Genomic DNA, 25,039 nt, shown 5'->3' on the forward strand with positions numbered 1-25,039 from the left:
AATTGGGAAAACAAAATTGCTGATGGGTAAGTTGAGTCAATATTATAAAAATGACAATTCTGCTTAAATTAATTTACTTATTCAGTACTGTGAAAGGTTACATTTAGGGTGCAGGAGTTTGATCCAAAGCCTTTGCATAGTTTATTAAACAGAAAACACTTAGTTTATTATTAATAAATATGGATAGGAAATAGGAAGGAGGAAAATAAAAGTAATCTTATAATAGATTATAACTATTCCCAAGATGCCAATCCTTACTAATTTTTCTTGAAAACCTTACATCTATCTGCCTCAGAGGGTAGTATCTTCTGCTAGGCCAAAGAACTAGCCTATTCTTCTCTACTCTGATTATCTAATAATATATCCACTATCTAACTACCTCTCTACCCAAGTTTCCAAAATGATCAATAAGGGTGATAAAGCCTTAAATTCTGTTTTTCTATCTCCAATGAGAGAGAGAGAGAGAGAGAGAGAGAGAGAGAGAGAGAGAGAGAGATTCACACACTCCTCTCTCCAGAAGACCCATAGACAAAAGCTTTTTCCAATAGTCTGCAACTTATGAACCACACTGAACCACACCCTTCTAATTTTTGCCAACAGCCAAGAGATACAGCAGGGGGTCTCTAAATGCCAAACTTCACAGTAGGATGTCTCCTACTAAAAATATTATTGTTCCTTTTCCTCTGAAATATAAAAAAGGAGAAATTGATAAACACTCTCTTAACAGTACCTACCAATCAAACTATCCAAAAATCATCTCATGGAGCTAGAAAAAAATAATTTAAAAAAAACCATCTAGAAGAACAAAAGAGAATATCAGGATGATTATTTTGGAAAAATATGAAGGAAAGTAGCTTGACTCTATCAGATCTCAAGCTATATTATTAAAGTGACAACAATCCAAAAAAACTGGTCTTGGCTAAGAAAAGAGTGGTGGACCAATGGAATAATTCAGGCAGTCAGTAAAAGGTAAATGACCAAAGTAAACTAGTGATTGAGAAAACCAAAGAACCAGTCTTTTGGTAGAAGAACTCACTATTTCACAAAAACTACTTAGAAAACTGGAAAACAATATGTCACAAATTAGACATAGACTAACACCTCATACTATATTCCAAGGTAAAGCAAAAATGGATACAGGATTTAGAAATAAAGAGTGATAACATAAGCAAATGAGAACACCAAATAATTTACCTGTCATATCATGGATATGAGAATAATTTATGTCCAAATAAGCCATAAGCAATATGATGAAATGTAAAACAAATAACCCTGACTACATTAAATTTAAAAGGTTTGACTCAAACAAAATCAATGTTATCAAAATGTAAAGTTAAACGACTAACTGGGGGGAGGGGGGAATTATCCTTTATAGCAAGTATCTCTGATAGAAGAAATCATTTCCCAAATATATAGAAATCTGAGTCAAATTTATAAAAATACAAAACATTCCCTAGTTGACAAGAGTTTAAAGAATATGAACAGGCAATACTCAGATAAAGAAAACCAAACTGTCTTTGAAAAAAAAGTTTCAAATCACTTTTAATTAGAGGATACCAAAATGGCAAACAAAAAAAAAGGAAAATAATAAATGTTGGAGGGGATGAAGAAAAATTAGGACACATAAACACTATTGGTGGAGCTCTGAACTGATAAAATAATTTTGGAGAACAATCTGGAATCATGTCCAAAAGACCATAAAACTGTGCATAGTCTTTGACTTGATAATATCATTATTAGATCTATATCCCCAAGAGATTAAAGATAGGGAAAAAAGACCAACTTGTACAAAAATATTTATAACAGTTCTTTCTGTGGTGGCAAAAACCTGGAAACTGAAGTGATATCCATCAATTGGAGAAGAATTGAACAAGTTGTACTACATGATTGTAATGGAATATATTATGTCATAAGAAATGACAAATAAAATTAATCCCCCAAACCTGGAAAGACTTATATGAAGTGATTCAAAGTAAGCATAACCAGGAGAACATTGTATTATAGTAACAGCAATACCATATGATGATCAACTGTCAATAACCTACTATCAACAAGGCAAGGATCCAGGAAAACCCCAATGGATTCATGACAAAAAAGGTTAACTACTACCATAAAAGGAAAAGAAGTTGTTTAATGTAAATTGAAACATTCCATTTTTCACTTTATTCTTCCATGATTTTTCCCTAGTTTAAGCAATGTGTCACTTTTTACAACATGATGAACATAGAAATATATATTGTATGAAAACATATGCACAATCTATATTATATCACCTGACTCCTTGGGGAGAGATTGATTGGAAGAAGAAAACACAGATGATAAAAATCTCAGAAAATTAAATATTAAAAATTATATCACCATGTAATCTGGAAAAAAGAAAAGAAAAAATCTGAGGATGAAAAAAAAAAGTCCTGCATAATCCTCCACCAGGAAAAAGATTAAGATTCACAGAATATTCAGATGATAGTGTTATTTTTTCATTAATGTATTTTTTATTGTTATGTACATTTTTAGACATAATATTGCACACTCAATAGATTACAGTGCAGTGGACACATAATTTTACATGCACTGGGAAACAAACAAAAAAGCTGTATGACTTGCTTTATTGAGATATGCCTTTTATTTCAGTGGTTTAGAACCAAATTTGAAATATCTTTGTAGTTAACCTTTATTATATTTTCTAAATTGAGCAAAAAATAAGCTGAGAAAAAATAATATTGTGCTGTAGTATTTAATAACCAATATTTCTCTATTATAGATCCATTTATTCAGACTCCACTTCTGAAATTTTATAGGCAATTTCTGAAGGGTATGATTAAGAAATTTGATTACACTCAGTTCCCAAAGCATCTGCCTGAGCAGGGACTTGGGCTTCTGTTTATACTATAAACAGAACCCAATTTGAGCTCAGACCCTTCCCAAGGGATAACTCTTGTGTCCTAGCTTTTTCTTGCCAATGTTTGAGGTGACCTATTCTACAAAGGGAGATCAAGCCAGTAAAATCTTATTTGAAATAGTTTATATTTTTCTGGCCAACCTTGCTAGAGGCAGCTGGTCTTTTGGGACAGCTTTCATCCCTTAAGTATCTGAAAGGTGTGTGATCAGCCACATCTGAAAGCCAACCCAATTTTATGGTATTTAAGATACTTAAGGTAATCAAGGGAATAATAGGATTAAAATGATTGCATTACCACATAAAGTGAAAATTAAGATACTGAGCAAGGTAGGAAAATATAAAATAAACCCACAAAGATTATTAGAATTTTTCTATACTACCAATAAAGTCCAACTGTAAGAAATAAAAAGAAAAATCTCATCTAAAATAACGTTAGGTAATATAAAATATCTGTGGGTCAATCTGTCAAGATAAACCCAGGAACTAAATGATCACTTCACACAAATAAAGACAGATCTAAATGATTGGAAAAACATTAATTGTTCATGGATATGCTGTCAACATAATAAAATGAAAATTCTACCTAAATTAGTTTAATTTTTCAATGCCATAACAACCAACTAACCCAAAAATTATTTCATAGAGGTTGAAATAATAATAAAACTCATCTGGAAGAACAAAAGGTCAAAACTATTAAGGAAATCAATGAAAAAAAAAAGAAAGATGTCATAGCTGTATCAGATCTCAAAATATATTATAAAAAGGCAACCATCAAAACAATCTAGTACTGGCTAAGAAATAGAAACTGAAAGTATATTCATCAGTTTGTGAATATTTGAACAAGTTGCACTTTATGATTATAGTGAAATACAATTTCATTAGGAAAATTCCATAAAAAATGACAAAAAAAACCTGTGGAGATTCTAGTATGAAGTGATGCAAAGTGAAGTGGGCAGAACCAGGAGAATGTTGTACACAGTAACAGCAATCAAATACAATAATAACTTATGAATGACAAGTATTATCAACAATGTAAGACTCTAAGACAACTCCAAGGGACTCATAAAGAAAAGAAAATTCACTTCCATAGAAGAAACTAACAAAGTCTGAGAGCATACTGAAGCATACCATTCTTCACTTTATTTCTTCCATGAATTTTTCTCTAGTTTAAGAGATATGTTGTCATTCACAACATGATAAAGATAGAAATATGTAATATATGATAACAGACCATACCAAATTATTTTGTAACATGAAGGGAAATAAAAAGGTAAAGGTAGAGAGAGAACAAGAATCATAAAATGACAGAAAATTATTATTAGAAATTAGATAAGTATGTAATCAGGAAAAAATAAAAATAATTAAAAAAAACTGTAATGAAATAGAAGAGGAAGGAGATTAGAGCTATTGGGAGAGGAACATAAAAAAGGATAGGTGATGGTGGTAGTAGTCAGAAGGAAAACAGACTTTTGAGGAGGTAAAGGATAAAAAAGGAAAGAGAAGGATAAACAGGGGAAATGGAATGGAAAGAAGTACACAATTTGTAATTTTAAGTATCAATGTCAAAGAAAAGAGCTCATCTATAAAATGGAAGCAAACAACAGAATGGATTAGAAATTAGACATACACAAAGGGTTAAAATAAAGGGATGGAGAAGAATCAATTTTACTGTAGTTGAAGTAAAAAATGGAATGGTAGTAATCATGATTTAAGACAAAATTAAACCAAAAAAAAAAGTTGCCTTAAAAAATACTGAGAAAAATGTATTTTGATTAAAAAAGTATCATGCATAATGAAGTAATATTAAAAAAAATTACTGTAAGTTTCTCTAATAGAGGCCTCATCTCAAATATAGAAGGAACAGATCAAATTCAAAGTATATGAATAGGTAATTTTTCAGAAGATAAAATCAAAGCTATCAATAACCATATTTTTTAACAGCCCTACATCACTATTGATTAGAGAAATTCAAATTACAATCACTGAAATACCACTTCATACATAGCTGAAATGATAAATGCTGGAGGACATGAGTGAAAATACACTGTTAGAGTTGTAAACTTGTTCAACTATTTTGGAGAACAAGTTTGAAACTGTGCATACCTTATGATGACACAACTACTAGATAAATATCTCAAAGAGATTGAAGAAAAAGGATAAGGATTTTTATGTATAAAAATATTTAGTGTGGTTCTTTTTATAGTGGCAATGAATTAGAAATTAAGCATATGTTCATCATTTGAGGAATCTCTGAACAAGTTTTATTACAATGATGGTAAACCTTTTAGAATTTTTAAGGGACCCCATACCATGCCCCACTCATCTCCAAACTGTGTGCTCTGCCCCACCCCCCACTGTGTACCATGTCCCTCCCCCAACTGCATGCCCTGCCACCTGACTGCATGCAGTGCCCCTACCATGCACTTGGAGGTGGGACAGGACTCCTAACCGTGAAGCCAGGGCCTTCAGGTGCCCACAGAGAGGTCTCTGTGTGCCATCTCTGGCATATGTGCCACAGGCTCTCCATCACAGTTGTACTATAAGATTTTGATAGAGTATTATTGTTCCAAAAGAAATGACAATGGATGGTGTTTCCAGGTTAAAAACAAAAAACAAAAAAAAAAGTTGTTTGTTTTTTTTTAACCTGCAAACCTATGTGAACCGATGTAATGTGAAGTAAGAAGAATTTGAAGATTTTTGTTCATAGTTACATCAGTATGGTAATGAAAATAACCTTAAAAAGACCTGGCTACTCTGATCAATAAAATGATCCAAGACAATCTAAAGGACATAATTTAAAAAAATGTTATCTACCTCTGGATATAGCACTAATGATCTCTAAGAGCAAATTGAATTATAATTTTCTCACTTTATATATATATATATATATATATTTAACTCTTACCTTCCATCTTGGAATCAATACTGTGTATTGATTCCAAGGCAGAAGAGTGGTAAGGGCTAGGCAGTGGGGGTCACACAGCTGGGAAGTGTCTTAGACCAGATTTGAACCTAGGACCTCCCATCTCTAGGCCTGGCTTTCAATCCACTGAGCCACCCAGCTGCCCTTTATTTTTTTTTTGTTCTTATATGGCAATTGTGGGAAAATATATTGCATTATTTTACAGGTATAATTAATATGATTTTGCTTAGCTTTTTGGTTGGTTGGGGAGAAGATGAAGAGAGTTTTGAACTGAACATTTAAAAATAATAGTATATTTAAAATAAATATTAAAAATTATATTAAAAAGTATTTCAAAGGAAAAATAATAAACAATGGTTATTGATTTACACATACATATTTAACTTCATTTCCAATCTTGGAGTATAAGATGTTTACATTACTTTTACAATGTCAATAGCTAGTAGTAGAGCTACAATTTATATCCACATCTGATTCTAGGACTATTAATTATTTTACAAAACCATTACCTTCCTCATCATTTTAATGATCACATAAATATTAGATACTACTCCTAATATTCTGCTAGTATCATAGTGATAATTCTGATGTCACCTCTTTCCTGCTTTCTTGTTCTTATTAATAGTTCAAAGGAAATCAGTATAGTGTTGACCCTTAATACGACTAAAGTGATATACAGGAAACTAATATTCTTCCATTTTTTAATTATAAAGTGGAAACACACTTCTTATCATCCAGAAAAGTTATAGACTGCTTTTGAGATTTTAGTGTAAAATTATAAATTATTGTATAGCTTTTCATTAATTAAAAATAAATAACTCTATTATAATAATAACTGATGTATCATAGATAGCCACAGAATAAGAAAACTACATTATCAAAACTTAGTATTTCACTTCTTTATAAAAAAACTATGAATACATTAAGAATAATCAAAGTTTTAGAAGAAAAAAGTTTCATATCTTTGCTATTATTTATATTTCAATTTGAAATACATTTTTCTACATTTTATCAACTAAGAGCTATAGCTTATTCTTAATTTATGATTGTTAAATGAGATGCCTAAGGGCAATGATGTTTAATTACTTAAGTTGTTTAAAGATTTACTGAATTAACCACTAAGGAATGAATTGCACAGAGCACTTCTATGCTTCCGAATGACTTGGTAAAAAGTAATCTTCAGTGATTTCTGTGAATTTAATAAATGTGAGCATTTCTTTAGTACTACAAGTGTACAGTTTGAAAAGTGTTTTAAAATTAAATTGTGTGCTGGTCTGTTGAGATAAAGGTATTCTGTATTTCATTTCAAAGATTTAGATTGAGTAGATGTTTGATATTATTCTTGGATAAATCACCCTTGGTTTGATAGGTGGATGAATTTTCATCTTCTGCTATCTAGATTCAGGACTCCATATCCCTTCCTGAACATTTCAAAACCACCAAATCATCACATGCATTTGCCACCACAATTTTCCCCCTTCAAGCTCCTCTTTATATACAATCTTCTCCAATAAGAATGTAAGCTCCTTGAAGGAGGGAAACCTTTTTTGTATTTATGCTCCCAGCAGAATACCTTAACTATGGAAAACATATAGTAAAAATGTGTTAACTGATTTATCATCACCATCATTAATAAAATCTTCCTGTTTCCTTATCTTATTTTTTATTAAAGATGCTAGTTTCATTTGTACATCATTCTCATCAAAGTTTTAGAGATGAGAAAATAGATGTGTTTAGCAGTTAACAATGATCTGACTGACCAGTCAAAAATTGATCATTTCCAGTCCTTGAACATAAACTGTCCTGTTTATTGCTACTACTTTTGGTATTTGTCACATCTAATCCTTTCTTATTCTCTTCTTGGAGAAAGCTTTCATTGTATATATTGCTGCAGACATCTGAGTAGTATACAGTTGTACTTTTGAACTCTTTTGTTGCTTAATTTTGAATCATATTTTCCAAAGACCATTATTGTTTTTGGTCTTTTCTGCTATGTGTTTGCATTGAAATCTCTAAGAAGCATCATAGAGATAAGGGATAATGGTTAAAAATTTCATGAATATTTTGAAAATAATTATAGACAGTGAACTGCTTTCAGAACTGAAAGAAGTAAGTAAGTAGCCTGGATTCCTTTAGGAATCTGCTGAGTTTTTAATGATATCACCCTTCTTTTTTTTTTTACATTAATTGATTAATTTAAAGCTACTACAAATAGATACAAAGTACTATAAATTTTAAAAAGATAGATTACATATCATAAGGGATATGTATAAATAATAGTTCATGTGAAAAAGTGGAATTTATGTTCAATATGAGCCAGTAGGATATCGCATTCCCTAAAGCTAGTATGGTCTTGGGTTTCATAAATAGAATTCATAATACTATTTTGTTCATCCCTGGTAAAACCATGTCTGCAATATAGTAGCTATTTTGGGGGATTTAAATTGAACTGAATTGCTCTATTTTTAGAAAGAACATGACCAAGATGGATTGAATCTAGTTGATTGGTATTGTAAAAATAGAAGAGACTATACCATGCAAGAATCTGAGCAAGTTATGCTATGAAACTGAATAAAACTCTTCACCTTCTGAACCAAAGATTCCACTGCTAGCCATATACTTATAAAAAGAACAACAATAAAAAGAAATGTCCCTTGTCTAATGAAATATGTATAGTATCGTTTTTTATGACAAAGAACTGGATTCCCCATTGATTGGGGAATGAACAAAGAAATTGTGGCATATGAATATGCTGACATTTTACTGAACTATAGAAAAGTAATGAAAATGATAAATTCAGAGAAGTATGAGAAGAAAAACATGAACTAGTGCTCAATAAAGAAAGAACCAAGATAACACTATATACATTATGTATAAAATATAGATGAAAAGAAGAGCAAAATAATAAAAAGTTAATGTTATGAAATTATAATGACCAAACCTGGCCCCAAAGAAGAGAAATGAAAATACACCCTCTTCTGTCAATCTTTGCAAAGGAAGAAGACTGTCACCATGGAACACTGCATATATTGCCAGAATTTTGGAGGTGTTCATTTATTTTGCAGAACTATTTCTTTTTATTTTTATTTTCTATGTGACCCTGGACAAGTCATTTAACCCCAATTATCTAGCCCTTACTACTCTTCTGCCTTAGTTTTAACTCTAAGACAGAAGGTAAGGATTTTTTAAAGGACAAAATACATTCATAAAATGAAAAAAGATCAGGTGAAAGACATCAAGATGGGAAGAAAAGATTTATGGGTGAGGGAAGGTAAGAGGTTGAATGGGTAGAGAGCCAGACCTGGAGAGAGAGGTCATGGCTTCAAATCAAGCCTCAGATACTTCTTAGCTGTGCAACCCTGGACAAGTCATTTAACTTCCATGGCCTAGTCCTAATTTTTCTGTCTATCGATTCTAATTTGAAAGACAAGGATTTAAAAAAAAAGAAGGGGAAAATAATGGCTATCTTTAGGTATCCCATTACTTATAATGGGGAAGATGTTTGATTTCAGAGGGAAGAATTAGAAGAAATAGATGTAAGTCACAAAAAAACAAAAACAAAATTTTATGTAAGCAGAAACCTTCTTAACAAGGATAGTGCTATAGAAAGTTAGTAAATCTATATACAGTAATACACATTTTACTGAAAGTTCTCCAAATTGCTATAGGCTTTTAACCTTAGCAAAATATTCTTCTCTTGAGAAACCCCATTAAAGAAATCTTCCATGCCTTTGTCCAGTGAACTGTGATCCATTCTGAAATGAATAACAAATGAACCAGTGTGAAGAAGAGAAGCAACAGAGGAGCAGAGAAGGCTCTATATGCTATTTACTTTTCCATTATGTTTAGATGGTTATTTTCATTGTTACTTCCATGATTCTAGAAATGTCAGGCCCCTTATGAAGATGCTGATGCTCCAGTAAAATAATTTTCATTCACCACATAAATTGTGTTAAAACTGTATGGACATTGCTCCAAGTTGTATATTTTTTCTCCTAGCCTTTATTTGAGAACATGAGAGGAGACTGGTTAGAAGTAAAAGAGGATATATATATATATATATATATATATATATATATATATATATATATACATATATATGTAAACAAATAGAAAGAAGGCATTCATAAAGTTGTATGAGAGGTAAGTGCTCTTATTGGACCTGTTTCAGGCTATCTTGCTACTCCACACTCTGTCAAGCCAGCCAGGAACCATAGACTCTCTTGAGTTCTGTTCTTGGGCATCAAATTTTCTGTTCAGATCTGGTCTTTTCTTTACGAATGCTTGGAATTCTTCTATTTTGTTGAATAACCATACTTTCCCCTATAAGAATATAATCAGTTTTGCTGGGTAGTTGATTCTTGGTTGTAGACCTAGTTCCCTTGCTTTCCAGAATATCATATTCCATGCCTTTCGGTACTTCAGTGTGGATGCAGCCAGATCCTGTGTTATCCTCACTGTAGTTGCATGGTATCTGAATGACTTTTTCTTGACAGCTTGTAATATCTTTTCTTTGGTCTGATAGTTCTTGAGTTTGGCTATAACATTTCTAGGTGTTGTCAATTGGGGATTAAAAACAGGAGGTGATTTGTGCATTCTTTCAATCTCCACTTTTCCCTCTTGTTCAAGAATATCAGGGCAATTTCCCTGAATAATTTCCTGCAGTATTATGTCCAGGCTTTTTCTTTTGTCATGGTCTTCTGGTAGACCAATGATTCTTAAATTGTCTCTCCTCGAACAATTTTATAAGTCCTATGTTTTGTAAATGATATGCTTCATATCTTCCTCAATTTTTTCATTCTTTTGATTTTGATCTATAGTGTCCTGCTGCCTTGTGAGGTTATTTGATTCTAGTTGTTGTATTCTGGTTCTTAAAGACTGGATTTCATCCCTGGCTTTTCGGTCATCCTTCTCCTTCTGGTCTGGTTTTCTTTGGAGGTCATCTTTCATTCTCTTCACCTCATCTCTCATCTCCTTTGCCTCATCTTTCATCTTCTTTGCCTCATCTTTCATCTCCTTTGCCTCATTTTCAAGCTGGTTGATTTTGGCTTTTAAGACACTATTTTCTGTTTACAGATGATTTATCTTAGTTTTTAAATTCTTGTCCCAATTGTCTTCAGCTGCTCTTCAGTGTGTTTTGAATTGCATTCCAAAGCCTGTGTGCAATTCACTGGGATTTCTGTTTTTATTACTTACATCCTCCTGTGTATTGTTTGTTCTTGGTTCATTGCCTGTGCAGGAGCTGTCAATTGTAATTTCTTTCTTCTTTTTCTGTTGTTTGCTCATATTTACCCCTTCTTTTCTCCCCGTATTTGTCTGTGCTCTAGCTCCTCTCATTTTTTTGGTTTTAGGGCTTTCTGTCAGTCTCCCCTCTTGGAGCTTTGTCAGATCTCTCAGTGCAGTCTCTAGGAGAGGAGTGTTGGAGTTTGCCCTTCCCTGTCCTCTGGAAACTTTTGATTGGATTAAAGTCCAGCAGTCAGTGAGGGAGTGGTGTTGCAGCCTAGGCTTCTCTGAGTTCTGAAGACTTTTGATGGGATTAAGTTCAGCTGGGTTGTGCTTGGTGTGCTCTGAGGCCAAGCTCCTAGAAGGCTGGAGCAGTATGGAGGATCTCCACTGCTCTGACCAAGCTGCCAATTCCCTTTCCAGCTCCTTCCCTGCCCTCTGTGCTCAAGGCTCTGAGCTTGTCACTGCCCTGCCCACAAGGTACAACCTCCAGACCAGCACCTTTGCCCAACCAAAGGTTCCCGCTGCCGAGCTCTATAGGTGGGGAGGGGGATAGGTCTTGGCACCTTCCTTCTCCCCCCTCCTTAAACTGGAGTGTTCTCGGATTTCAGCTTTGGGAGGGGGGGGGGCTTACCTTTTTAGTTGAGTCCAGCATGAGGGTTCCTTGGCTCTGTCTTGTTGTTAGGGTTGATTTAGAACTCTGAGAAAGGCATGGTCACTGAGTCAGTATTTCATTCGCCAACTGTGACCATCTAAAATGGAAAAGCAGTCTGAGGTCTCCTGCATGAGTTCCTCCAGGGGTCTATTTCCTCTAGTCCAACCCCAAGTAAGAGAACTCTTTCTATGCTCGAGAGACTGATCCTTCAGTCCAACTACAAGTCAGAGATCTCTTCAATTTCTTTGAATCGAATATCGAATCGAATATCTCTTCTTCTGGCCTCTGATCCTCTTTAATTTTTCTCTTGTTTTACCTCCCCTAAATTTCATGTCTACCAATCAGAGCAGACACTCCTCTCCAGGACTACCCATTCTTTTGTTCACACCTTCTTTGGTTAGAGTATACCTTTTTTGGTTATTTAACACTTTTTTTTGGTTAGTTCACCTTTTATAGTTACTTAACACCTTTTTGTAGTTAAAATGGGTAGATCTACTTAAAAACTGAGTTATCACCTTTTGGGGATTAAAATCTAAAAATAGATTGTGGATTACAATTCAATCTTCCCAATAAAGGAAGAGCTAAGTACCTTCATTGTTACAATCAGAAGATTACAATTTTATCTTCACAATAAAGGAAGAGCTAAGTATCTCCATTGTTATAACCAGGAGACAGCTAAATCCAATCTTCACAGAAGACAGGAAAGGAAGCAATAATATAGCAGTCCCAGAGAGATGCTAATAAAAAGTAGAAAATCATGATTTTAGGAATCTAAAGAAAAACTGCTTCAACAACATATTCCACAAAAATGTAAAATGACCAAAATATGGTCCATTTGTATTTTTTCTGTTGTCAAAATGACCAACTGATGAGTTATTATTTAGATTACCAGATGGTGACACTGTTGTTAAGAAAGATATATATTCTAATAGCTGACATTGTGAAGACAATGGAAATAAACTACTTGTTGCTCAATTGTCTTATTTCTTAATTACTAAATACGATCAATTGTACAGTCTTTTAATTGATTTTTCAGTGTCCATTTGTGAAACCTAAGAAAAAGTATTACTTTTTAAATAGTCATAAAATTACATCTAAGTTCTGATAAATCTAAAAGGTTTTATTAATTATTCTCAAATTGTGAATTTTTCTATATTAAGCAGAAAGCTAAGAGATAAAGGAATTTTACAACTACATGCCAGCAATTAGAAAAGTAGAAAATAAAATAATGCTTAATGTCAAAGTAGGAAACAACTTTAAGTATTCTCTAGTGTCAGTGATTATTTTAACAATGAGAAAAGGGAGACTCAAAGTCACATGACTTGACCCATTAATAGATCTTCTAATAGTCTAGTTCAGTGATGGAGAACCTTTTAGAGACCAAGTGTAGTGCCCCTCCCAGAAGCTGAATGCCCCCCCCCCAATTACCTTACCCCCAGATAGGGGAGGAAGGAAGCACTCCCATTTGCTGAGGGGTAGGGGAAGTGAAGAATGTGTTCAGGCCCATGGAGAGGGGGAGGGGAACAGCTCTGCCCCAAGACCCTCTAGGTTACTAGTAATGAATTCTGGCAGGTGATGATGAGCATGCCCACAGAGAGATCTCTGCGTGCCCTCTCTGGCATGTGTGCCACAGGTTCACCACCCCAAATCCAAGCTCTCCTAATTCCACTTCACCCTCCTCTTAGATACTCTATTCAACCTGTGATTTTCCTAAATTGCAGTTCTAAATATGTTTCTCCAACTCTCTTCAGTAAAAACCTTTGGTTCTCTATTACTTCAACAATCAAATTTTTAGTACTCTCTGACGTTTAAAACCTTTTCAAATCTGGCCTCAAACTACCTTGCCTATTTCATTATACATTATTCCCCTTTCCACACACTACAGTTTAGTTAAACTGACCTTCTTGCTGGTTTTCACATATAAAACTCCATCTTAATTTCTATGCCTTTGTCCCAGCTGTCAAATATGCCTAGAAAGCTTTCTTCAATTACCTATGCCTCTTGGAATCTGTGATCTCCTTCATAATTCAGCTCAAGCACCGGGTTTTTTCATGAGGTGTTTCCTGATCTCATCAACTATTAGTATCTTTACTCAATTTGTTCTATTTCCATACTCAACTAAATTTTTATATGATATATATATATATATATGTATAGTTATAGTTATAATTATAGTTATAGTTATAGTTATACAGGATAATCCAGTATAAATATATAATGCTTCCACCATTAGAATGTAAGTGTCTTCAGGGTAAAGACTATTTTACATTCATTTTAGTATTGTTTCTTTTTAAGCATAGTTTTTTGATAAGAGCAATAGTCTGACTCATTCCCCCAAGCAAATTAGACTAGATTTCCTCTGAAAGGTTTTGAAGATGTATTCAGGATTTGAATACATATCTCCTTTAAATAATATTTCTGGAAGCTTTTTAAACTAGGTTACCTAAAGTACAGGAGTACTTCTTAGTATTAATCATTTCCACAGAAAATCAGTAAGATTAATGAAGGCCTTTGTATTTAAGGGAAAAAAAAAACTTTAAAAATTAATAATTTTTCTAACATAATTTTTTAAAGTAAAGAAACAGGAGAATGAAATGAATTGGATCTTAGCATTATATATTTAGAGCCTGAATGGATCTGATTAGCCATCTAGACTAATTCATTTCAATTTACAGATGAGGAAACTGAAAGCAGGTAAGTGACCTGCCCAAAATCACATAGGTTCTGAATATAACAGGGATTTACACAAGCCTTGAGACCCTCTGATTGTGTTTCTTCATATGGAGAAGGCAAATGATTTGCTTTCTAAAGAGTCTTGATGACATGTAACAACACAGTTATAAAGATCAAATGAGAATTTATCTATGAAGTGCTTTGCCAACTGTGAATGGCTATATATGCAACTACAAAATTGGTAGAGGAGGAAACTGAGATCCAAGATCAATGGCATTTACTTAGAATCCAGATCATCTGAAACCCATTCTAGACCTCTAATTCACAATCTATAATATTTGGGGGGGGGGGGAATGGAGCATAAAATGTGAAAGGTGTCAGCACCTCCCTGCAGGCAGGTAATAATGGCTTTCTTTAATGTTTGTATTTGGAATACTCTTGGTGGCTTCAAGTTCAAATGCTCTCAAATTGTGCTACGAATAAAATTGCTGCCCAAATTATCTTTGATTACAATTCTTCATAATTCATAAAAAGGCATTCTTTCCATTCAGTGAACATTGTAATCAATGATAATTCTTTTCACACAATGGCACAGCAGCCAAATAACATCATCAGTCACATGGCAAATCAGTTCAAAAGGGAACTGCAAAGAGTGAATACATTTTATACTCTAATTTTCTTTTGGTTTCTTTGGTATCAGCATTTTACTCATAGGAATATTTGAATTTGGTACTATATGGGACTTTATAGATAATCTAGGCCAATCATTTCTTTCTAAAAAATGAGGAAACTTGATTCCTAAAAAAGGAAAAGTGATTTATTCATAGTTATGTCTAGATTGACTCCCAAACTTTTGCCAGTATTAAAACAAACAACCAAAAAGATAGATAAAGAGGATCGGTGGACTATGAATTGGTCTTGCATCCTTCACAGAAACATGAGAGCTGAAATTAAAAAAGGACAATCAAACCTTAAATGCCTTTCCAACCACTCTAGCCTCAAGCTTCTGTGAACTTAATGTAACCTAGCTTTTTATCCCTCCCTTTTCTTAAAATCTACTTAAGCACTAACTTTCTGTAGTTCAGCTGAAATCCCTCTGGTACTATGAGTTGATGTGGCTTCCCAGATTAAAATCTGTCTCCTCCAATTAAACACCTGCTGTTATAACTTCATTGGTAGTTTGTGTGTATTTTTTTAGGTTAACATGAGAGTAGCTTTAATTTCATAGGAGAGACTTTTTGTTGTCATTGAATGTTTATTCATTAAATCAAATTATATGATTTTAAATAAACACTTAATATGTTCTAGGTGCTTAGACAGTTTTAAACAAAAAGAAAGGGAAAGAAAGCAAATAACCAAGAAATGGTACCTGCCCACAAAGAGCTACATGAAAAAAGACACAATTTATTTTAGTTACCAGAAAAAAAAAAGGCATGTGAACATGTACAGGGCATTTAAGTTTAAGGGAATGAAAAGATTTGTAAAATTATTTCTGGCATAAAAATGTTATGTGTCTGAGCATCCAAAGGTTCCTAAATTAGAACAGAGAATAAGTTGCTAACATTTTAATGGCAGGATAACATATTTTCCTGCAGATTTTTATCTTATCTGATCTTTCAATTAGATTTTAAAATAACTGCCTCAAGGAACTTTGACAATATCAAAACATTGACAACAACTAGAAAAATTCATATCAAAGGGTCTTTCTACATGAAATTCTAAATATTCATGAACTTATAGACAGTCTAAACTATCAGCCAGGAATGTTCAAATTTGAATAGGTTAATCAAAGAATTGTTTCTTTGTACTTAATGGATGAATCTTCTGATTCAATGAAGAATTATCACATGAAAAAGGTAATTTGGGGTATAAAATCTAATTCCTAAAGGGTGAAGCCTATCTTTTCTTTGTAATTAAATTTTTATATTGGAATAAAAAGAAATTGTAGTGGGAGAGCCCACTAAGCTTGGAGAAATCATGCTTTGGATAGTGTATATTAAAAAAAAATAAATATTGCTTAAAGTCTGCTAACAAAAAAAGTTAATTTTCTCTCATTGAAAAGTAAGGCTATACAGAATTGCTTGAATGTAATAAAAAAAAAAAATGAAAGTTTTTATATAACCTCAAATATTTTGCCTTCTATTCAACATAAAAAAATTTAATAATTTCTTACTATGCCGTAAGGGAAAGCACTGTTTAAAATGGAAGTAAATCATAACAGATTGAAAAATAGTAGAAGCCAGTGCTGTTAAAAAAAAAATGTTCTGACTAGAAAAGTTTCTTCTGTGAAGGAAGGCCAACATTACCAGTACTCCTTTCAGATGGGAAAAACGTAAAAATAAGATCCCTAATGTGAACATACCACATTTTCAGTCATGTGTTAAACATTTCCTTCAAATATGAGAAAAGACAAATTTTTCAAATCTTTGCTTCCCTCTCACACCCTCTCGATAAGTAATCACCCCTCAACAGAATGAATGTATTCCTAAAATGTTGGCTAGGAAACAAACCCTCAAGAAGGAAATAAATAGAAATAAACATTTCCGGAAGCTGATAGAGATTTTAACGTAGTATTTAAAATGTGTGACATTAATATGTGGACCTTTCAGTACATGCAGAGGTCATGCATTTTTAGATATGAAAGTAGAAGGATATTAAATGTTCATCTGGACCAAACATCTCATTTCATAGAAGAGAAAATGAATCCGAAGGAGTAAATTGAGAGGAATGACCTTGAACTCTGCATCAGTGTGTCAAAGGCTCTTTTATTTCATCCTCTTGAGAATGGGTACTCACAAGCCAGTGTTATGGCCAGCAAACAAGTATAAAGTATGAGCGTAGGCAGCCTTCTTTTATTCTAGTCCCTGATGCAAGAAAACTCTTCCCCTCATTCAACATTGGCTGGTTACTAGAAAGTTATAATTTATACATGGAAGTCAGCTAATCAGAGCACAGGTTAGCCATACCATAAAAATAACTTTCTTGCAAAGGGTAGCCTGTTGAACCTCAAAGCTCTTCCATAACACTAGTAACTTTTAGGTAATACTTAATCTGTGATAAAAAAAAAGATTAAGAATAAACTCTCCAGGAAGAACTCCTTATTGAAAGTTATGTTGATTTAGTGATCCATTGTTCCCAGCCTTGCTCATCAGTTTTGGAGGAGACTGTTTTTGGGGAAAGGGATACCTAGTCTGTGCATTTTCTGACTACATACTCATTGCCATGTATGATGCTTGTCCAACTATTTGGAAATTATCAAGTATTTCCTACCTTGGCAAAGAACTGAGATGCAAGGACCATGAACCTGTCCAAATTGTCTTATAAAAATCTAGACCACCTTAAGATCTTGCTTCCCCCCAGTGATCAGCCGGTAGACTGTTGCTAGCTTGTCCTCCTTTTAGTAAATTCCATTTAATTCATTATGCCCTGAGTTTTGTCTTTTTAATCAAAGCAAATGCCCAAAGAAAGAACTTTCCTTTCAATATTGTACAATTTTACCTTGTGGTGAAATATAAATGTTCCTTCCTATACTGAGAGAGCAAGATTTGAAATATCCTGAGAGATCAGTTTAAACAAGTATTTTTACTTGTATTTGTTAAGGGGCTTGACTTATTTCCAGTGTCCATGTAAACCATCTAAACATTTATAGTAGGGTTCCCAGATCCCGAGGAGATATAGTTAAGAACCAGGATGGATGGCTGAAACCACAAATAGAAGCAACCACATGCTGCCCCTATGGTTTTCTTGTATACCTATATGTTTAATTTATAATTTAAATTATTTCACAAATTTAATTTAATTCAATTTAATTCACAATAATAAATTTTAATTCACAAATTAAGCATACAGTAAGATATTATCAACATTAATTTCATTCATAATAAAGTACATTGAATATCATTATATAATGCTATATAATAGTGCCCCCTTATCTTTGGGAGAATTAATCTCAAGACTCTTAGTGGATGCCTAAAACAATAGATAGCACTGTATAAAGGATGGCAAAGGATCCTGAATAGAATCTTGAGAGTTTGTTGGACAAGCAGCTCTGTGGCAATTGAGAGTCAGTAAAGGATTCTGGGTAGAGAGTTGGGAGCTGAGGAGAATTCTGGTCAGCTCTGGACTTCCAGCTCTGGAAGAGAAAAGGAGAGGTCTTTTCCTGGGTGGCTGAGGGGATCTGAATCCACAAGAGGGAGAAGAGCCAGACCTTCCTGATTACCTGTGAACCTGCTTATATCAAGAAATCCCTCTACTACCTTTCCTCCACCTGCCAACAAGAGCCCTAGATGCAGGAGTTTGATTTGGACTCTCTCATCTGAACCAGCCTGACTACTTCTTCTGGGTCTTCCCTTTGCCTCTTTTGGATTTGATTGAGATTAAAACTAGCGATGTTAGCTTAGAAAGAAAGAAAGACTGACAGCTGGAAAGGAGGCAGAGTCCTTTGGGACTCGGACACAAACCTCCTAGTTCCAGCTATTGTGGGGTTTTAGGTTCAAGGCATCCTTTTCTCTTTTCCCTTCTTTACCTGCCTTCCCCTTTCCAATAAAACCTTAGTACAGTTAGATTTGGGGGTTGGCTTGGTTTCTTAACAAGAGAGAGGTTGGGGATTGTGAACAGGATTCAAGGGTGAACCTCATCTCATCTCTGGAGAACAAGAGCTTGGTTTACCACAACCCTCCACAGAAGAGGGTCTGGCTACAAACCTATCTGCTCTGGATAACATCTTCCCTGTAGTTCTGCTCACATTAGGACTCAAGTGGTATAATTTATTAAAATTATCCATTGAAAGGAGAGACAAAACATCCTTTCAGTCTCTCTAAGGTTACCTAAAGCTCTGGTGTCAGCTAACTCCCAGGAAGGAGAGATCTTGCCATATTTCCCTCAACCCTTCTGCTTACATCTCAGCATCCATGTTGCCCTTACCACATTTCTCTTCAACCTTTCACTGGAGTTTACATATTTCCTGTGAGACAAACCTATTCACCCCACTCCATTTAAAAGAGAAGGAAAAAAAGAATACCCCCATTCCTCTCTTTTACAACACTCAATTTAGGGAAAAAAATGAAACTATGAAAGTAGTCAGATAAAACCAAGTATATAATCAGGAAAGAGATAGTGTTCAATATCCAGTCACCACACAGAGTCAAGCACCTAAGACCACACAAAGCCAAGGGCTCTGGGACTCTGGGAACAGTATCTCTGAGAGAATCTCCAGTTTAGATGATTCTCCAAAAAGCATAGAATTTAGGGGACTTATATACCATTTGAGGAACTAATGTGACAAGGAAATCACTTTAAAAGACTGATATATATTAATTTAAGGTCGCCAAGGAATTCAGCTATGTAATTCCTAAATGAAAACTCAAGTCAGCAGTCAATCTTTTATGGAGTTTAATTACAATAGGAGGAAGAAAGGAATTAGAGATAGAGAGAGAGAAAAAGGGAGAGAAGGGAATAGGGCTTAAATACCCCTTCTGTTTAGGCTGGGCCAAAAGGCCCAAGCCCTTAGATAGCTGAGGCAAAGAAAAGAGATCAGTCCCTATTACTCACGTGACCAAAATGGAGAAACAGTCTCAGAGGCCCCCACCTTCAGCTTCCTTCAGAGCAAGCTTCTCAGAGCACACTCCCACCACTCAGACAAACTCCTCAACCACCACCTCGAGTCTTCAGACCCCCCTATCCTTAAGGAAACCATCCAAGTTCCCTCCCCTCAGTCCTCACATCTACCAATCACGTGTCCATCAATTTCCCTGTGCCAATGGAGGCTCTAGCTTAACCCAGGACCGCCCAGAGGTCTGGCTTTGCACATGTCTGTTGAAGGTCATATTTTCAAATAATTAAATCTTTGATCCTTTGCTACAGCCCTTTCTAAACCCTGTTAACCTGAGTAGGGTAGAGATTGGAATAATTAAATTTTGATCTAGGCTGCAGTCCTTACTCAATCCTGTTAGGACTGAATAGGATGGAGATTGATTCCAAGTATCTCCATTGTATCAATTCTAAAATCAATCATGACTCAAAGAAATTCCTGTTCTATGCTTAAGCATAGGTCAAAGTCCTTTCCATTGTTCAGCAAAAGGTTTCTGTCCTAAAGTAATCTTAAGAAGGGAGAAGAAGGAACCTCCCATGCCAATGGGGTTCACATTCCAATAGTCAAGACCCACTATCAATAGGAAATTTTTCAAGTATGAAATTTCCCAATGGTGAAATTTCCAACATTTATAAGTCTAAGAAATTTTGAGGTTTACACTAAGGACAGGGAATATAACTGATTAGCATTAACATGACTACAAGGAAATGAAGATTATCAGGGAGAGGTTGATGTTTTACAATGGATACAAAAGGGATAGGTCAGCCAAGGGCTAGGCTACCTGGGAGAGGTCTTATTACAGTGGGAGAAAACAATAGGATAAAAAGGTACTTAACATTTCATTAGATCTACTAGTCCTACCTGAACTGGGACCATTAGCTACTTTAAGGTCTATTGTTCAATCTGAAATGGGCAAGTTTAGACTTCCCCCAGGGAGAGTTCCCAGGGGGCAGGGGCAAACTTGGGGTCTCCAAATTTCATGTTAACAGTACTGTCCTCTATAGACAGTTCTCTCTCCTTGCCTCTGCCCTTCATTTGAGTATTCTTTGTCCTTCTCAGCTCACCCAGATCTTAGGAAAGTGAAACCATGAATAAATGGGAACTTCTACACTCAATTTACATTCTCGGTCTCAGATCTCAATTTCTTCTTGTTATTTGCTTCATCTAGGCTCACATCCTTGACTGCCTCACTTCAACTCATCCTGGTCTTCAATAACTTAGGTCATCCTTTGTTCCCTAGTAAGTTTAGAATTCAGTAAGAAGAGTTATGAATCAACCCTAGGGAAAAGAAAGATTTGAGTACAGCTATAGGAATTCAGAACAAAGGTTACCAACTATATCCTACTTCCTCTTCCACTTCTGCAAAGTAGGATTTTCCATGATTTTCTTTTTAAATAATGGGTCTTTTCTGCTTTGGTCTTCTAAGGAACTCTTAGGATCAAATATCTAAAACTCTAAGGACTCTTAAAAGTCTTATAGTCCAACCCTCTCAAATGAGAAAACTGAGGTCAAGAGAAGAACTAAATGAATTGCCCAAAATTACATAGCCTGTAAAAGTCAGAGGTAGAATATAAAACTCAAGTTTGTAATTCCAGAACCCAACCTCTAGGTTATATTTTCTAAAGAGACTGACTGAAGAAAAAGAAACTGATTATGTGAGGGCAGGTCAGATTCTTTTTCAACTATTCCCTTCTATTGCTACTAGCCATCCTTTCTTTGGTTAAGGCTTCAGTCTATGAGTAATAAAAAAAAAGTCTTAGAATTGCCTAGGAAAGGACTATAGCACTCCAAACTTTGCTTAAAACAAACTCTTTTCATCTCAATATTCTATATATTCATAACTCATTTTTGGTAGTCCAATAATGCTTAAATTGTCTCTTCTGGATCTATTTTCCAGGTCTATTGTTTTATCAATGAATATTCCATTCTTTCCTCAATTTATTTTATTTGTTTGAGTGTTTTATAGACTTTTGCTGCATTGTGAAATCATTTGCTCCTAATTGTTGGATTCTAATTTTTAAAGACTGAATTTAATTCCTGACTTTTTGGTCATCCTCCTTCTGGTCAGTTTTTCTTATCTTTTCTTTGCTTCATATTCAAGCTGGTCAGTTCTGGCTTTTAAGAAATTATTTTCTTGTTTTAGCTCATGCACCTCTGTTTCCAGATGACTTATTTTGCTTTTTGAGTTATTTCCCCAATTTTCTTCAGCCTCTCTTAATTGTTTTTCTGAATTGTATTTTGAGTTTTTCCAAAGCCTGTGTCCAATTCACTGAAGTTCCTAAGTTTTTCCTTGGTGTTCCTTGGTATTCCTCTGTTCCATTTGTTCTTTGTTCATAACCTGGATAGAAGCTATTGATTGTAATTTATTTTTTTTCTTTTTCTGTTGTTTACTCATATTTTTTTCCTTCTTTCCCCCCATCATTGACTGTAATCTTGCTCCTCTGATTATTTGCTGGATCTGTGCATTTGGGCTATTTTGTCCTGAATGGGCGTCTTCTCTGCTTTTCTTGTTAACTAGATTAAGCTGATGGAACATTAATAAGCCCTGAAACCAGATCTTCCCTAGTTGCCAACAGAAGCTGAAGGTGTGGAGGCTGAAGGTAGTTATCCTTGATCTTCCTCTCTACTCCTTTCTGCCAGCCTCCTCTCTGCCAGCTGTCAGGTCAGAGCCCTCAGCTTCCTGAGGTGGTACCAAGGTACTCTGGCATGGTTGCAGCCTTTACCCTGGGATCTTAGTCAGCTGGATTCTTCAAAGGGCCCTCAGTACAGTCAGTGGGGGTAGGGTGTTGGAAATTGAACTTCACTGAACTCTAAAGGCTTCTTATCTGCCCTATTGATAGACTGTATTAAGCTGGGTGGAGCTTATCTGTAGAGCTAGATGTGCCCTGAGTACCAAAACTCCAGAAGCAGAGGCCCAAGATGGAGAGTAGTGGTTGATGGCTGCAACCAAGCTGCCTTCCTCTCTGCCCCTCTCTTCCTGTTGTCTCCCTGCTGGCTGTGGTCACAGTCCTAAGGACCCTGAAGCTGTGGTAAGAAGCCACTTCCTCCTGCCTAGAGCCCTTGCCCTGAGATCCCAGCAACCACCTGAGTATCAACACAGTAGGCGTGGGAGGGGTCCTGGGACCTTCCTTCCTTCTTTTCCTTAAACCCAATAATTTAGCCTTCTCTGAATACCTTTTAAGTTGAATCAAACAGGAGGGTCTCCCAGCTCTGTCCTGCAGCTGTATTTGGTTTTCTGTCCCCCTTGACTTTGTTTATGATTGTGATATGGAAATCACTTTAAAAGACTGAAATATATTAATTTAAGGTCGCCAAGGAATTCAGCTATGTAATTCCTAAATGAAAACTCAAGTCAGCTGTCAACCTTTTTATGGTGTTTTAATTACAAAGAGGAGGAAGAAAAGTATTAGAGGGAGAAAGAGAGAAAGGCTCCAACAACCTCTCTCCCTCCACACAGGAAGTCCCCAGAACTCCTGAGCTGTCCTCTACCTCACTTCCTGTGTCTCACCTGTGCCAATGGTGTCTCTAGCTTAACCTAGGACTGCCCAGAGGTCTGTCCTTTTTCCCCATGTCTGGTGAAGGCCATATTCTCAAATAATTAAATCTTGAGTTTTGCTGCAGCCCTTCCTGATCTTGTTACCCTGAGTAGGGTGGAGATAGATTGTAGTTTCTAAGACTTTATTCTGTTATTTCAAGTATCTCTATTGTTATTGATCAGGAAATAGATAAATCCCATCTTCTAAAGAATGGTCTGAATAGGGTTGAGTAGTTTTGAAATTCACATGATAGATGTGTAAGGGTTTTGTCAGAGAAGTAGACTTTTGCTACTTCTAAGCAGTCATCTTGACTCCACCCACCTATTTACTCAGAACTCAGCTATAGAGGATAAATAGTTCTAAGTCATGTGGTTTCTTTTTCTTCACTGGTTAGTTGCTCACAAGAATTAATCTTAGAAAGATTCTTCCAGAATTTTCTCAGAGCTGCAATATCAAGATTTTTTTTAATCATAGTAAGTTTATTAATTTAGCTTCAAATCTTGACTTGCTCTGTATGCCACAAATAATTCACCAGTCTCCTTCCCTACATATCCTTGTTTTAAATTAGTAAGTGCAGTTCACATTGTAGTTATCAGTCATAGTTCCATATTTAGGTAAGATAGCCCTTAAATATTACACTTATGAAAGATTCTGAACAATTTAAAGGACAAAGGAGACATTTGAAATTAAATGCCAGTTGTCTTCAGGCAGAGGAAGAAAAGGAGTATTAAATAGTTCATTGTTCTTTTGAAACTCTGAGCTCCTATTCATTCTAGCCCCACACAGCCTTCTCCTGAGGCTAAATGCTAAACCTAAGAGAGTTTTACTGGCTCTAATGTCTTAGTTTTCATCTACATTTAAAGACTTCACTATCTTGATTCTGAGAAATACAAATGTCAGGAAGGCAAGGTCAGATGGTTTTGGGGGTAGGTAGATCATTTTTATTTTTATTATTTTTTTGAAAATGTTATTTAATTAGTCATTTTAGAATATTTTTCCTTGGTTACACGAGTTATGTTCTTTTCTTCCTAGCCCCTCCCCCCAACTCCCTCTCATAGCCTACATGCAATTTCTCTGTGTTTTACAGGTGTCCTTGATCAAAACCTATTTTCATATTGTTGATGTTTGCACTATGGTATCATCTAGAGTCTACATCCCCAATCATATCCCCATCGACCTATGTGATCAAGCAGTTGTTTTCCTTTTGTGTTTCTTCTCCCACAGTTCTTCCTCTGAATGTGGATAGTGTTCTTTCTTATAAATCCCTTTGAATTGTTCTGGTTCATTGCATTGCTACTAATAGAGAAGTTCATTACATTTGGTTATGCCAATTTTTTGAGCACAGCTACGAATATTCTTGTACAAGCCTTTTCCCTTATTATCTCTTTAAGGTATAACCCCAGCAGTGCTATGTCTGGATCAAAGGGCAGACAGACTTTTAGAGACCTTTGGAAATACTTCCAAATTGCCCTCCAGAATGCCTGGATCAATTCACAATTCCACCAGCAATGCATTGTAAAAATGGAGATTTGAACCTCAG

This window comes from Monodelphis domestica, chromosome 2 (assembly GCF_027887165.1).
Source record: "Monodelphis domestica isolate mMonDom1 chromosome 2, mMonDom1.pri, whole genome shotgun sequence".
Lineage (NCBI taxonomy): Eukaryota > Metazoa > Chordata > Mammalia > Didelphimorphia > Didelphidae > Monodelphis > Monodelphis domestica.